The sequence below is a fragment of the Kogia breviceps genome, chromosome 13 (genome assembly GCF_026419965.1).
Source record: "Kogia breviceps isolate mKogBre1 chromosome 13, mKogBre1 haplotype 1, whole genome shotgun sequence".
Lineage (NCBI taxonomy): Eukaryota > Metazoa > Chordata > Mammalia > Artiodactyla > Physeteridae > Kogia > Kogia breviceps.
This window is the reverse complement of record NC_081322.1, coordinates 25,166,325-25,180,779: the sequence shown is the minus strand read 5'-3', so window position 1 is coordinate 25,180,779 and position 14,455 is coordinate 25,166,325.

The window sequence follows — 14,455 nt, the reverse complement described above, 5'->3', positions numbered from 1 at the left end:
TGGTCAGAAAAGATACTTTATATGATTTCAGTTTTCTTAAATTTACCATGGCTTGATTTGTGACCCAGGATATGATCTATCCTGGAGAACATTCCATGAGCACTTGAGAAGAAAGTGTATTTTGTTGTTTTTGGATGGAATGTCCTATAATTATCAATTAGGTTAATCTTGTTTAATGTATCATTTAAAGCTTGTGTTTCCTTATTTTCATTTTGGATGTCTGTGCATTGGTGAAAGTGGGGTGTTAAATTCCCCTGCTATGATTGTGTTACTGTCAGTTTCCCATTTTATGGCTGTTAGCATTTGGTTTATGTATTGAGGTGCTCCTATGTTGGATGCATAAATATTTATAATTGTTTTATCTCCTCCTTGTATTGATCCCTTGGTCATTATGTAGTGTCCTTGTTTCTGGTAATAGTCTTTACTTTAAAGTCTGTTTTTTCTGATATGAGAATTGCTACTCCAACTTTCTTTTGCTTTCCATTTGCATGGAATATGTTTTTCTATCCTCTCACTGTCAGTCTGTATGTGTCCCTAGGTCTGATTGGGTTTTTTGTAGACAGCATATCTATGGGTCCTGTTTTTGCATCCATTCAGCCAGTCTATGTCTTTTGGTTGGAACATTTAATCCGTTTACATTTAAGGTAATTATCAATATGTATGTCCCTATTACCATTTCCTTAATTCTTTGGGGTTTTTTATTGTAGGTCTTTTCCTTCTCTTGTGTTTCCTGCCTAGAGAAGTTCCTTTAGCATTTGTTGTAAAGTTGGTGTGATGGTGCTGAAGTCTCTTAGCTTTTGCTTGTCTGTAGAGGTTTGAATTTCTCTGTCGAATCTGAATGAGATCTTTGCTGGGTAATCGTGGTTGTAGGTTTTTCCCTTTCATCACTTTAAATATGTCCTGCTATCCCCTTCTGGCCTGCAGAGTTTCTGCTGAAAGATCAGCTGTTAATCTCATTGGGATTCCCTTGTATGTTATTTGTGTCTTTTCCCTTGCTGCTTTTAATAATTTTTCTTTGTACTTAATTTTTGATAGCTTGATTAAATGTGTTTTGGCATGTTTCTCCTTGGATTTATCCTGTATGGGACTCTGTGCACTTCCTGGACCTGATTGACTATTTCCTTTCCCATATTAGGGAAGTTTTCAACTATAATCTTTTTAAATATTTTCTCAGTATCTTTCCTTTTCTTCTCTTCTTATGGGATCCCTATAATTCGAATGTTGGTGCCGTTAATGTTGTCCCAGAGGTCTCTGAGACTGTCCTCAATTGTTTTCATTCTTTTTTCTTTATTCTCCTCTGCAGTAGTTATTTCCACTATTTTATCTTCGAGGTCACTTATCCATTCTTCTGCCTCATTTATTCTGCTATTGATTTCTTTAGAGAATTTTTAATTTCATTTATTGTGTTGTTCATCAGTTTGTTTGCTCTTTAGTTCTTCTAGGTCCTTGTTAAATGTTTCTTGTATTTTCTCCTTTCTATTTCCAAGATTTTGGATCATCTTTACTATCATTACTTGGAATTCTTTTTCAGGTAGACTACCTATTTCCTCTTCTTTTGTTTGGTCTGGTGGGTTTTTGCTTTGCTCCTTCATCTGCTGCATATTTCTCTATCTTCTCATTTTGCTTAACTTACTGTGTTTGGGGTCTCCTTTTCACAGGCTGCAGGTTCGTAGTTCCCGTTGATTTTGGTGTCTGCCCCCAGTGGGTAAGGTTGGTTCAGTGGGTTGTGTAGGCTTCCTGGTGGAGGGAACTAGTGCCTGTGTTCTGGTGGGTGGGGCTGGATCTTGTCTTTCTGGTGGGCAGGACCACATCCGGTGGTGTGTTTTTAGGGTGTCTGAACTTATTATGATTTTAGGCAGCCTCTCTGCTAGTGAGTGTGGTTCTGTGCCTGTCTTGTTAGTTGTTTGGCATAGGGTGGCCAGCACTGTAGCTTACTGGCCATTGAGTGGAGCTGGGTCTTTGCGTTGAGACAGAGATCTCTGGAAGAGCTCTCGCTGATTGATATTACATGGGGCTGGGAGGTCTCTGGTAATTCAGTGTCCTGAACTCGGCTCTCCCACCTCAGAGGCTCCGGCCTGACACCCGGCTGGAGCAACAAGTCCCTGTCAGCCACGTGGCTCAGATGAAAAGAGAGAAAAAAAAAAAAAAGAAAAAAGAAATAAAATAAAAAAATATTATTACAATAAAATTTTAAAATGTAATTTTAAAAAAAGAAGAAAGCAACCAAACCAATAAACAAATCCACCAATGATAACAAGCACTAATAACTATACTAAGGTAAACATGAAAATCAGAAACTAGTCAGTCACATACAGCAAACCCCAAGTCTACAGTTGCTCCCAAAGTCTACAGTCTCAATTTTGGGGTGATTCATTGTCTATTCAGGTATTTCACAGATGCAGGGTACCTCAAGTTGATTGTGGGGATTTAATCTGCTTCTCCTAAGGCTGTGTGGAGAAATTTCCCTTTCTCTTCTTTGTTTACACAGCTCCCGGGGTTCAGCTTTGGATTTGGCCCCGCCTCTGCAATACAGGTCGCCCTCTGGTGTCTGTTCTTTGCTAAGACAGGATGGGGTTAAAGTCGCTGCTGATTCGGGGGCTCTGGCTCACTCAGGCCGTGGGGAGGGAGGGGTACGGAGTGTGGGGTGAGCCTGCGGCGCCAGAGGCCAGTATGATGTTGGAGCAGCCTGAGGCGCGCCTTGTGTTCTCCCAGGGAAGCTGTCCCTGGATCGGCTCCCGGGAGGGGAGGTGTGGATAGTGACCTGTGCTCGCACACAGGCTTCTTGGTGGCGGCAGCAGCAGCCTTAGCGTCTCATGCCCTTCTCTGGGGTCTGCGCTGATAGCTGCACTCGCGCCCGTCTCTGGAGCTCATTTAGGCGGTGCTCTGAATCCCCTTTCCTCGTGCACACTGAAACAATGGTCTTTTGCCTCTTCGGCAGCTCCAGACTTCTCCCGGACTCCCTCCTGGCTAGTCATGGCGCACTAACCCCTTCAGGCTGTGTTCACGCCGCCAACCCCAGTCCTCTCCCGGCTTCCGACCGAAGCCCGAGCCTCAGCTCCCAGCCCCGCCCGCCCGCCCCAGCAGGTGAGCAGACAAGCCTCTCGGGCTGGTGAGTGCCGGTCGGCACCGATCCTCTGTGCGGGAATCTCTCTGCTTTGCCCTCCGCAGCCCTTTTGCTGCGCTCTCCTCGTAGCTCCGAAGCTTCCCCCTCCGCCACCCACCGTCTCCGCCCGCGAAGGGGCTTCCAGTGTGTGGGAACCTTTCCTCCTTCACGGCTCCCTCCCACTGGTGCAGGTTCCGTCCCTATTCTTTTGTCTCTGTTTATTCTTTTTTCTTTTGCCCTACCCAGGTACGTGGGGAGTTTCTTGCCTTTTGGGAGGTCTGAGGTCTTCTGCCAGCATTCTGTAGGTGTTCTGTAGGAGCAGTTCCACATGTAGATGTATTTCTGATGTATTTGCGAGGAGGAAGGCGATCACCACCTCTTACTCCTCCGCCATCTTGAAGGTCCTCTCCTCCCTCCTGTTTTTAAGCATTATCTGTTGTCTCCATCTCTTTAGAATTTCTCCTTGGCCAACATTTTCCTGGTACTTTTTCTCCTCTTCCCTACTCTCTTCTGCTCTCTCTGGAATCCAGTATTTCTGTTCATTTCTTAGGCAAATTTCAAGATAACTAACTTCAGTTCTGTGCTGTTCAATACAATAGCTATTTTGAGCATTTTAAATATGCCTGGTTCAAATGAGATCACTTTAAATATGAAATACATATTAGATTTTGAAGACAACATTAAAAAATGTAAAATAGCTCATCAACAATTTTTTATATTGGCTACATGTTGAAATGATAATATTTTTGATACATTATGTAAAGTATATTATGAAGATAATTTTACCTAATTGATGTGGCCACTATAAATTTTAAATGATAGATGTGGCTCCCATTTGTGGCTTGAATTATAATTCTGTAAGGCAGCATTGCTCTAGATGAAAGCTTAGGGGCCTTGCCTTTGTAGCATAAGCAAGAAATTTTGTTAAGCCAAAGGAAATCTACCCTAGAAAGATTTTTGTGCCACTCTTTTAGGGTTAAAAGTGTGGCACAAGCAATTGTGGTTTAAAATAACAATTATTTTTTTCTTCTGTCTAATGAAAAAATTACTTCATCAGTTTACAGAACTTGTTGGACAGAGCTGTAGAATTGTCCAGAGCAGCCCCCTTCCTCCCTTACATGCTTTCCAATCATGTTCTTTGAAGTTGATCTTTCCCACACCTGGCCGAAACTGCCAGCAACTCCCAAAGCTTTTCTGATTCCTTTCAGAAAGAATAACAATTTCGCTGCAAAATTTAAAAATCTCACCAAGTCTAACAGTACAGTTTAATCTATTATACAATTTAAATTATCTTTCCCCAGCTGGGGCCTGCCTCAGCTGTGCATCCTGCAAAGAGCAAGGAGAGCGTGCTTGGCGTCTAAATTCTCAACACCAGCCTCCCCACTGCTGTCCCTTCCAAAGCAATGTGTTAAAAGAGGAGAGGGGGCAGGGGAAAAACTCCCCAACGCCCCCTGACTGGTGGAGTTAGCACATGGCTTCAGGACCTTGTGGGCAGCTTTTTCCTCTCCTGGCTTGGTTGGATGCCTCTGAGGTCCTGATACAGACCTCCAACCACGGCTCTCACCTCCCTTTGGTGGAGAGCACATCCGTTTCTGGAGAACTTTATATCACTCTCTCTCTCTCTCTCTCTGTCTCAACCATGTGCTATGCTCTAGGTTTTAGAGTGTCTTTATGTCCCCAGATTCCAGGGAACATACAGCATGCTTTCCAAGAGATTTGTTTCACATGCCCCCTCTTTTGGCTTGAGACGGTGTACATTCCCCTAACCTTCCCATGAGTAGCTGGAAAGGGGAACTACTAGAGCATTCCAACAGCTCGTTCCAAGAGAATTCAGGTCTGTATTAGTTCGGGTAGGCTAAAACATGATACCAAAGAGAATACCAAGTTTCAGTAGCTTAAAAAGAAGTTTATCTAGCTCTCCCGCATCAGTGCTGGATGGGGTTTAAATAGATGGCTGGCTTTCCACCAGCTCGTCATTAGCAGACTTTCTGTCTTCAGCTACACAAGTCCCTAGGGCCTCATTGTTCTCTGCATCCAGACTGAAGAAAGGAGAAGAACGTGGTGAGATACATCCACTGTCTCAGAAGCCCTAGCCCGAAAGTGGCACAAATCTCTTCCATCGGCCGTTCCTTACCTGCACGAGAGCCTGAGAAACGCACTCCAGCCACGGAGGAAAAACAGTGTTGTAGTTTGGTAGAAACCGTTTCACAGTGCCTTATAGCATGCCCCCCAACACGGACACTTAGGGATCATGCAGGGATGCTTGTACCTGTGTTGTTATTGTTACACTAGTTTTTTTTCTCGGAATTTTGAGCCTCAGTAGAAACTGAGACAAAATGTACCCTTGTAACATTTCTTACTCAATGATTCATTGAGTATGCATTCTACACCCTACACTTTCTATCTGCCAACTCCTTTATTCTTCCAATTCTTTGACATAGGTATTAGGCTCAGAGAGGTTATTTGACTTATTTTAACTTCATTAAAACTGCCAGCACAAAGAAGAGCTGAAATTCAACCTCTATTTTTCTTGCTCTTATGATAAACTACCTCTAAGCTACCCGCTTTCAATCTTAACATTTTATCATATTTGTTTATTTCTGGCACTTTTAATTTCCCTTTTAAATTGTGACTTCAAGGATATAAATAAGAGGAATATATATATATACATATATATATATATATATATATATATATATATACACACACATATATGCCGTGTTTATATGCAATACATATCCAGTCTACTGATTATAACTGAAAGAACATGGAAACAATAACTCGGAAAATTAAGATTTTTTTTGATAGGGAAAATTATTTCTTCAAAAATATTTATTATCGATGCACTCTATCTTAAAATTTATTATTGAAAGAGAGACTTGTACAAGGGAAAAAACTATTCTAAAAGTAATAATTTGTTAATTAAAATAAAGGCAGTTACATCTGTGTAGGAAGAAAACAAAAAACTTGACCACGCAATTTGTAATATATTCAAACATTTACAAAACCTTTAAGGGGAAAAAAATACTAGTATTCTAGCATGATTTTTGACTTGCAAGGGAATGTTAGTCAGGGTTCAGTTATAGAGTAATTGGAAGGACTGAGGGAGCAGATTCTATACTGAGCTTCAGGGAACAGCTCCTAGATCACCATCAAGTGTTTACAGAACTGTTGCCTCTGCCATGGTCCGGACACAGAGGGGTATGTGAGGGGCCACCACAACTGTTGCTTCCAAGACAAGGCCACTACCTGTGGGCTCTGAGCCAGCCACGTGCAGGCCAGCGGACCCACTCCTTGACACCCATGGATTTGGAGGCTGGGCATTCAAACCTCTGCTGCGGCTGGTATCAAAACCCTCTACAAAGGCACTTGTCAGCAGAAAGAGCAAAAACGGCAGAAGTGTGGCTTCTGCTTCAGGACATTGGTATCTCCCTTTCACGTTTCACCACAGATCCTCTGCTTAGTGAAAGCGCCATCCTTTTTAGAAGCCGAGCCATAAAGGAATCTGGCTTTAGCCTTTGGCTTCCATAGAATCACGTCGCAAGGAGTGGGTATGAAGGTGGGTAAAGCAATGTGGTGTATCGGCCGTGGAGGGGAAGAAGGCAGTTCGTGGAAACCATCAGGCCATAAAAATACAAATGGGTTTGCATATTGTTTTCACATGGAAGAAGAAAGATAATTATGGCTGGATATTTTACAAGCAGGCACTGGCATTCTGATTGCATGTTTTAAATGTACAATCTTTCTTCAGATGAAAATATTACTCCTGTTTGGAAAAGTCTTGACGTGATAAATAAGGAGCTATCCGATGACTTCAATTACAGCTGTTTTCACAAGGACCCTTGGATGGGTCATGCTACGATGCATTATTTTTTTTCCATTTCAAACAAAGTAATTAATTGTATTCATTTGGGAATAGTTTTGTCTGGATGAAGAATATAATTTTATTCAGAAAGTTTATTTCCCTTCATTTAACTATGTGTTAGGCACTGAGATAGCTCTTTTAATCTTTACAACAATTTTCAGGGATGGAAAGTAGAAGCCCTATTTTGTAGTAAGAAATTGAAGCTCTGAAAGGTTAAGTGATCTGTCTAGAGTGGTACCACCAGGAAAAAAAGTCCATGCTAGGGTGTGAACCTAGTTCTCTTGACTTCTCTTTAATATTTGGCGATTGCCACACACTTGGTGCTATCCTGTGTGTTTCATAACTGCTCACAGATTTTCTTTCCACCTGTGTTTTCTCCAGGCTTCCACACAGGCAGTCGCATGGCATCTGCATGGTATGACACCTTAGCTGGTCCTGCTAGCTACTGAGGAAGAAAGGCAGGCTTCTGCCATTTCATTAAGAAGACGGAGAGGGTGGTAGCACGGAAAAGAGCTGAGACAAGGTCTCCCTAAAGGAAGTGTAATCAGATAGAGAGCTGGCATCTAGGAAGACCAAAGCTACCTATACAAGAGTGGGAAGACGGGTGAGGGAGGAATGAGAGAAGGGAATAAAATTTCCATGGAGCTGCTCTAGCTGACATCAACAGAAATTCTGCCACGGCGGCTAAGCAAGGAGGAAATGAAATGGAGCAAGGAAGAAGGGCTTCGATGTACAATAGGGCTGCCATTCATACCTAAATAGTTGCATAAGCCAGTGAGTTAATTTCGGTTTTTTTTTTTTTTTTTTTTTTTTCGGTATGCGGGCCTCTCACTGTTGTGGCCTCTCCCGTTGCGGAGCACAGGCTCCGGACACGCAGGCCTAGCGGCCATGGCTCACGGGCTTAGTTGCTCCGCGGCATGTGGGATCTTCCCGGACCAGGGCACGAACCCGTGTCTCCTGCATCGGCAGGCGGATTCTCAACCACTGCGCCACCAGGGAAGCCCTAATTTTGGTTTTGATGAGCTTGTCAAACAGTAGAGAAAGTCAGTAGTGGGAAAGATGATTGAATCGTGAGTTTGAATCCTTAAGAGATTAATAATAATAAATAGCAAATATATATATATATCATGTCTCAAGTTACACAGGTAATTACAGTTTTAATAAAAAATGTATTTATGTAAATTCATGGAGAAACCACTTTGTATTAAGGTAAAATGGAGAGCTGTATCCTAAATGAAGTATAATTCAGCTGATTTTTAAGATGCTTAGATAGAATTCAGAGTAGAAGTAACAAGTGCCATCAGACACAGATATTTTAAAGTATTTTATAATTATTATGCATCTATATCGATATATACTTTTGGTGAAATTATGGGTATAACCTTTCCATGTTGATATCTTGTCATTGTAACAACTATGAGCAATGTAAATAAAGGGAACTCTTTACCAGGTATGGTCAATATTTTTGAATTAATTCATTTCCAGTGATTTTCTTTTCTAGTGTTCTTGTTTACTTATTCAACAAATATTTATTGAGCACATTCTTTATGTAAGCCACTTCTAAATCAACCAAAATAATCCAGTCAGAATGCATGGAGATCTAATCAGCGACTTTATTTTGGAAAAAAAGTATTTCCAGGAACTCTCAATTTTTATAACACACTTAGTATCTATGTGTAATAAGAAAACAGAAGTGTGTATTATACCAGTGTGACAATATAAACTTTTCTATCCACAGGGAAAAAAAAATCTCTTCACATTCAACACTCCCCACGTAGAGATATTTGATCATTCGTGCCTTTGTATTTTTGTTCAGCATTATTAGTTCAAATAAAATTATATAACTACACTAAGCAAATCTATCTGCATATAAAGCCCAAGACGTCTACCTGTAGTCTATATTCACTTACAGGCAATGTGAAATACTCTAGTGGTTTAACTCTTGACTTGGTGCACTGGGAATTTGTTTTTAAAAAATTGAAGGGCTGGGCTTCCCTGGTGGCGCAGTGGTTGAGAGTCCGCCTGCCGATGCAGGGAACGCGGGTTCGTGCCCCGGTCCGGGAGGATCCCACGTGCCGCGGAGCGGCTGGGCCCATGAGCCATGGCCACTGAGCCTGCGCGTCCGGAGCCTGTGCTCCGCAACGGGAGAGGACACAACAAAAAATTTGAAGGGCTATCCATTTTTATCATGATACAATGAATCGTTGAAAAGTTATTTTATGACATTGATAGTTCAGATATTTTTCAACCAAGCTTTAAAAAGCTACCTTTCTATTTGAAATAATTTTTCACTTCAGAAAATTTGTAATCACAAGTAATATGAATCATTATTTCAAATGTATTTCAAATTTAGCATCACCTCTGACATCAGAGTAATCATACATATTTTCTAATGACCTATCTTTTTTTACTAGGTGCCTGATATTATTGGTTTACAAATGATTTGATAACTTTAGTCAGCTCATGTTATTAGAGGAAAATAGAGTCCAAGTAGCTATATTTCTACAAAGTTTCTGATTATGAACTGAAAACTAACCAAGACATAAACTGAAAAATTATGGACAGTGAATCTATCTGTAGGGGGTTATTACTGCATCCCTAAAGGTCTCATCTGTTTGAGAGCAAACATCTTCCTGAACCGTAATGAGATTCATTGTAAATCTCTTCAGGGTCATGTTTAACAGCCTCTGCCTATGGAAAGCATGAGATTATCTGCAGCACTGCTCAGTTTCTTTTGTTTCTAGCTGAATTAATTCTGCTCTATTGCACAGCTGAGCATCTGAGTGATTTCTAAAACAATAAATATGATGATCCTCAGGCTCTGAGAGGCTGACTTTAACTTTCCTGAAACTTAGAAAAATAGTGTATATTAATCATAAAGGTAAAAATTCACTAGGTATTTATTGAAATGAAAAAGAAAAGTTTAACATCTTTACAAATCCTACTGTATACCCTGCTGACTCAGAGCCTGGGTCAGCAATGTTTAATAAATATGAAGACAAGAGAAGCTAGCCAATATTACTCAGCCATAAAAACGAATGAAATCTTGCCGTTGCAGCAACATGGATGGACCTAGAGATTCTCAGACTAAGTGAAGTAAGTCAGAGAGAGAAAGACAAATATTATATGATATCACTTATATGTGGAAGCTAAAAAAAAATGATACAAAATGAACTTATTTACAAAAGAGAAATACACTCACAGCCATAAAAAACAAACTTATGGTTACTAAAGGGTAAGGGAGGAGGGATAAATTGGGAGTTGGGGATTAACAGATACATACTACTATATAAAATAAACAACAGGGACCTAATGTATACCACAGGGAACTATATTCAGTATCTTGTAAAAACCTTTAATGGAAAAGAATCTAAAAAAGAATATATATATATATATATATATATATATATATAACTGAATCACATTGCTGTATGCCTGAAACATTGTAAATTGACTATACTTTAAATAAATAAAAGATTTTTTTTACAAAGCTAGCCATCTACAAAATTTTGCTCAGCCTTTACTCTTGGGTATTGTAATGCTAATCAATAAGAATGTGGAAACCACATTCACACCAGTAATGAGGTAGTGAAAGGAAGTAAATAAAAGAGGAAAGAGTTATATTTTTCTCCTTGAAATAGTATACAAACATTGCAGAACAGAGAAATATTGCGACAAGAAAGCTCTAGGTCTACATCTCTCACTTACTGTAGGAAATATTTTATATTCAGGCAGCCGTACAAGGTAGCATGTAGAGAACCAAACATGTTTTATAAAAAATGTTCAATTGAGCAATAGACTATGCATCAGGAAATGTATACACACACACATACATACACAAACACACTCAAAATATATTCAGCTAAGTAAGAAATCACAGAGAAACTATATTATTTTGAATTGATAACTACATAACTATAATTCCACACTGCCAGTACTTGAATGAGTAAAACTGCCAATGGGACCACCAGAGAATAAGAAATACAGGTTTGAATTTGCTTTCTAGTCACCAATAAACTACTTAAGTGAAAAATTATAAATAATGAAAATAACTTGCATGACAAGTGAGAAGAATTTTTTTTGCATGCCATGTCATCTAATTGGATCTATTACTCCTGAAAGCCTCCAGATGAACAGAAGTGAGGGCGGAAGTAACTTACAGAGAGGCAAGGAAGAGGTCATCAGGTAGCACGTGTTTGCGGCTGCGACTCAAGTTACAACCCTGCTCCTTCACACAATATGTGCTCTGCTAAAATCTGTTTTCCTCACCATGAGATCCAAAATAATACTCCCACCCTTTTCCCAACAGATGGTCTGAGGATAAACAGATGAAATGTTAACCAAGCAATGTGAAGAGGTTAAATCTATAGTAATGTAATCATCCTCTATAAATGCACAGCTACAGTTAAGTTAGTGAAAACTAGTAGTTTTCTTTATGGATTTATTATTCATATTTAACATAGGGTCGAAGTTCTCACAAAAAACTGTTTCAAAATATTTTAACTTTCTTTTGAATATTTATCTGATTTTTACCCAACCTAGTAATACTTCTGAGAATATTGAGTTTACAGAGAAAGTAGTAGAGATGGATGACCTTGATCTGAAAAGTCAGAGAAATACAGAGGAAGAGGGCTGAACTTGGAGCCCACATTCATATTCACATTCTGAATCATCTGTATTGTCCTAAGCAAGTTTTCAATTGGTCAGACTCAGCCTTTTTGTCTACAAAATAAAAGTGACAATAGCTACTTCATAGTGTTGCTGTGATGAACTATAACAATCGCAGGTACCCAATAAGCCCTTGGCTGCATCATATTTGAGTATTGAATTTGAAGATACTCCAGCAAAATCAAGGCATTAGCCATTGTCAGTGAATGTAGCCAAGGGTTTGAGTGTTCTGTTCTAAAGAGTCATGTGTTAACATTCATATGTGGGAAACCTGGAAAATATCTCCCTGGTCTGTTTCCCCTTCCATATTGAATCTGTGGTAAATTTTTAATTTACAAAGCATATGATAAATATAGTTAAGTCCAAATCAAAATATAACTAGGTGTTAAGTAAGTTATTGTTTCACAGAGTGCTTTACATTTATATTAACTTCTCATCTGGCAAAGTATCCTAGTTTAGACCGCTATGGCCGAGCATAACTCTCCAGTAACCAGGGGAAAATGAAGCATGAAATCTGGTCCAGTAGCTTTTATATTTGCTTATCAAAGAGTTGATTCAGAATTGAATCACTTTTCATCCACATGAAATCTCCGGTCAGTGCTAGTCTCAGATTAATTTGCAAACATTCAAATTCATATTTAAATGTTGTTTTCACTGTGACAGTTGATATAAAATTATTAATTTCATGTACAAAAATATGAAAATATTGAAGACACAGATTTTGTCTTGTGTGTTTATTTGTGTGTATGTGTGTGTGTGTGTGTGTGTTTGTGTATGCATATTTTCCCCACATTGCCATTCTATGAAAGAATAAGTGGGAAGATATAGGTCGATTTATTTTTTATTTTGGAAAAAAAAAGGTCAACAGTGGGACTGACTGATAGTGTCTCAAAAAAAAAAATCCTCTGCTCCATATCTTTAATTTCCTTACCTGGACCATAAGAGCCTCTCAACTGCCGTCTTTACCTGTAATGTTGATGTGAGTGTCCTTGCCCCTTCACCCTTCACCCCCTACGTACACACATTGATTTCAGGAAAATGTTCAGACTTACACACAAGCACCCTTTGTATCCACCACTAGGGCTGTGAGCCCTGCCAAGGCAGAGGCAAGGTTTTCCTTAGTCATTCTTTGTCTTACTGTCCTAACACTGACTGAAAGCACACCTACATTGATGTCATCCCTGGATGGGCCATGTGCCTACATTTTCCTTGCTGTTCCCTCAGCCTGAAATATCTCTAATTTCTTCTCCAACTGACAAACTCTTGGATATCTTCTAAGTCAACTTCTATACCTCCTTTTCCAAGAAACCTTCCCCAAACCCTTGCACACTTAGTGCAGACCTGATCCCTAATCGCTTCTTTGTGCACCTGCTGTATTTTCTACTTATCCCCATTACTATTTCTATGTATGTATATCATAATATTTTAAATTAATTCAGCACTTCTCGGGAACCGGTCACTGTGCTATGTACAATTGGTGAGACATGGAAGAGAAACAGTCAGAATAAAAGTGGACCATAAAAGGCACTTTGTATAACAGAGTACTGAAATCAGAGTGGAAACAAAATCTACCTTAACCTCTCTCTGTATATAAATATAAACATATATATATATATATATTTATACACACACATATTTCTTTTGGTCTGTCTGGACAATGCAGAGCCTAAATGGGCCTTCTAATGAAATATAAGTCCCTTGTTCTGGGATTTGAGTTGTGTTAAATAACTGTAGCAGGTATGTCTCACCTTTCCTAGATAGGAGTCTGGTTTATTGATGTTAAAATTTAGGGAGAATATAGGGCTCTAGCAAATGTCCTTGTTGCTAAGATGCCAGGAGCTCCAATTGAAGACTCTCCCAGTGGAAGTGGGTAAGTACTCTGTGATATAACAAAATATATCAAGAGTCCACACACAGGCAAGATCACCAAGATTTGGCCTTCAAACTGGATGCAAATTTCCCTTTTATAGGCTCACTTCTCTTTCCCATTGTAACATCCTAGTTTTTATAATGGAGTGTAGTAGAAGGTTGATGTGGAAATAGACCTTGGAAAATGGGGCAATGGAGGAAAGTGTTTTAACCCATAAAATTCCTTGTCAAAACTTTATTTGAACTGTGTCTGAGATATTATATTCCTTAGTCCTATGTTGCTGGCAAACATCCTACAGCCTCTAATACATACTAAGATTATCTAAACCAAAGGCAACTCCAGGGGACAGAGAGTTCTAAAAGGCTTTCATCTTCGCAGTCATTCCGTGAAGAGTGTATATATTCTCTCTATTTTATAGATGAAAAAAACTGAGATGATCAAGTGCAGATTACCCAATTCACTGTTAGTAATAGTACCATAATTTCAACACATGTCTGTGTAGTTCAAACCCTGTCTTCTTTTAGTTATTTTCTTTTAGTTATTCATTCAATATATGTATATTGTGTTCTGACATGTCTTAAACACAAGTAGACCCTGAGAATGCAATGGGGAACCTTCACTCATGCCTCCTTCCCTTATGGAAAATGTATAATCTAGTGTGAGATATAGATAATTACACAGATTTTTTAAAAATACAATATTACAAATTGTGCTATGAAGGAAAAAATTAAAACCAATTGCTAAGATTAAAAAAAAAACAACACAGTGCAGATCGTAATTTACATGGTGTGTACAGGAAAGGTCTCTATAAGGCATTATTTAAACTGAGACCCAAGTGATAAAAGAAAGCTGGGCAGAGGAAGGACATCACAGGCAGGGGAAACATACACGCTGAGGAGAGAAGAACTTGGCAGTCTGTAGGACCAGTGTGGCTGGGCTACAGTCAATG